Below are 2,624 nucleotides of genomic sequence, written 5' to 3'. Positions count from 1 at the left end.
TGCTCATAGATTTTTTTTTAAATAATTTGTTTTATTTATCTTATTTTTAGAGAGGGGAAAGGAGAAAGAGAGGGAGAGAAACATCACTGTGTGGTTGCCTCTCACTCGTGCCCCCCAACTGGGGACCTGACGAGCAACCTAGTCATGTGCCCTGACTGGGAATTGAACCAGCGACACTTGGCTCGCGGGCCGATGCTCAATCCACTGAGCCACAGCAGCCAGGGCTCTGCTCATAGTTTTAGGAAATATTGGTGCTTCAACCACAGGGTCCATTGACCAGTAATCTCTCCAATGTGATTTTGTAATTCATCCCATCAGTATCAATAAACCAAGAAACTTCTTTTATCACTAGTGGTAACTTCTGTCCATGGTAAAGTTTCAGCAGAGTTTTTATAAAATTGTTCCATTTGGCAGTGGTATAAATTGGTCTGAGAAACAACTAAATCAAAAAAATCATTATCAAAAAGTAAATCTGTCTCTTCACTGATGCTCTGTGGATCACTAAGTTTGACAGTTACACCAGGAATATTTGAATAATTCTCCAAAGTTGGTGTAATATCATTTTCAATCCACTCTTCTTCAAAATGACTTTCACTTGCAGATTCTATTACATTTCTTCTTTGCCGTTTTAGTGGTCTAATATCAAATTGATAGCTGTCTTCCAATAAACTATCAGTTTCCAAATCACTACAATATAGTTCAAAATCACTCAGACAATAAGATAAAGCATTTGCATATAATTCATTGAAAAATTCTTCATTGTCATGATCTGTCATGGTTAAAATTTTTGTAATACTAAAATTGTGACAAAAACCTAAATATCAAGAAAAGTAATTTTTTTAATAATAAAGTGAACATGATTGAACAAGATGAAGATTTTACAATATCCTATATTATCCTGAATTTTAGAAATTAAAATAGCTAATGCAAGTGTAAACACGACCTAACTCGTGGCCAGTCAACAACATCTGGACACAAAAACACAAGTTAACTCGTGACCAGGGAAAAATAATATACATTGATGTCACAGTCTCAATCCAGAGACTGGAATAAAGATGTCACTGCAGGGAGAGAGGGATAGGGAGTGAGCCTCTCCCCCACAGAGGGGGCTTCCAGCAGCAGAGCCCACCCAGACTGACCCTTCGTCCCCAGGCTCAGCCTGAGACTGTGGCAGGACCCAGAATGGGACGACTGGATGGTGATCTGCTCAGGTTCCATAGCAAGGTGCTCCTTTGGTCAGAGGGACATGTGCGACACTGGGGGGAGGCCTATGGAGCCAGCTGCACCCGAGTCCCAATACTCAACGGTCCCACTGCGAGAAGCTGATGTGATCTGGTGCAGAGAAAATTCTACGCTCTGCCCAGTATTTCCATTTTAAAGTTTGTTCTGCTGGGCCTCTTCGGTGAAATGTGGAGACAATTCAAACATCACTGTTATGTACTAACAAAACTTCTACGTATAACAACAGGGTGACTGCTTTTTTCAAATAAGTTATCCTTGTTTTTCACAATGATCAGGTAGCATTTTTCAAAGTAAGCAAAAACTTAACATACTATAATTTATTGAGTTAAAAACCAAGATTCTCTACCATCGTGGTGGGGAGAAAGGAGGAAAAGCACAGAAAGAGACTGCATGCCGCTGGAAATTCAGGTCAGAACAGCCAGCGACAGATGAGGGGGCGTGGGGGGAGGTGGGGCTCACCTCTAGAGATAGGCGGTAGGAGCCCAAGACCCCTCCCACAGAGCCACGCCTTGGGCTCCTGAGAAACACCCAGATCCGACTATCACCTTGCCAACAAGGAGAGAAAGTAACAGGGTTTTTGGTCACAGTGACATACATGCTGGCTCTTTATCCGAGAAGAGAGGCTGGCACAGCTAATGGGGAACAATGTGATAAAAGAGGATGAAATTAATCAGGTGACTGTGTTCTGACCCCCCAACAAGGTGAATCATTATCATCTTACCTTTCTCTTTAAGCCCTGGCATTTCTGTTGGAGACAAAAACAGACTTGGAAAGATAGCAGTGACATGACACGTTTAGACAAGTTCCTAGGTCCTCTTTTAAGATATTTCACTGCCCATGAAAAGATTCCTGAGATGTAGCTCAGAAAAACACCTGTTTCCCCCAGAGATAACTGTCTTCAGGTCGCTGGTCCAAACGCCACCTGCCCTGCGCTGCCCAGGCACACAAACAGGCACAAAGGTGAGCCGATCATGAGCAGGTGCACTGGTGGGCACAGATCCTTCTGAGGTTCCTTAAAGCTCTGGAACAACATTTGGCAGCATGGAGTCACTTGAAAGAACTGCATTTCTGGAGGCAGGCAGGCATTCTGATAAACCCCACAAAGTAACGTCCTCCAACTTTCAAATACCTGTGATTGTTTCTTTCCAAAGAGCTGAAGTCAGAGGCCACTTGAGTCCCTTTGGCTTGATGACAGACAGGAAACCAAATCCCCCTTACCAAGCAGACCCCTGGATCACAGGTACCCATTAGGTATGTACTTCTGAGTCAAAAACCTTTGTGTATGGGGGCTTGAATGTACCTCATGATTTCTTCTTAGTCCTGTGTGCCCCATTCCTGGCGAGTTACTTCTTCGGAAAGGTAAGCCGTGGATTTACTACTCA

This window comes from Furipterus horrens, unplaced genomic scaffold (assembly GCF_987537825.1).
Source record: "Furipterus horrens unplaced genomic scaffold, mFurHor1.1.pri manual_scaffold_7, whole genome shotgun sequence".
NCBI classification, from domain to species: Eukaryota; Metazoa; Chordata; class Mammalia; order Chiroptera; family Furipteridae; genus Furipterus; species Furipterus horrens.
The sequence above is the reverse complement of the archived record's forward strand: the minus strand, read 5'-3'. Positions refer to the sequence as shown.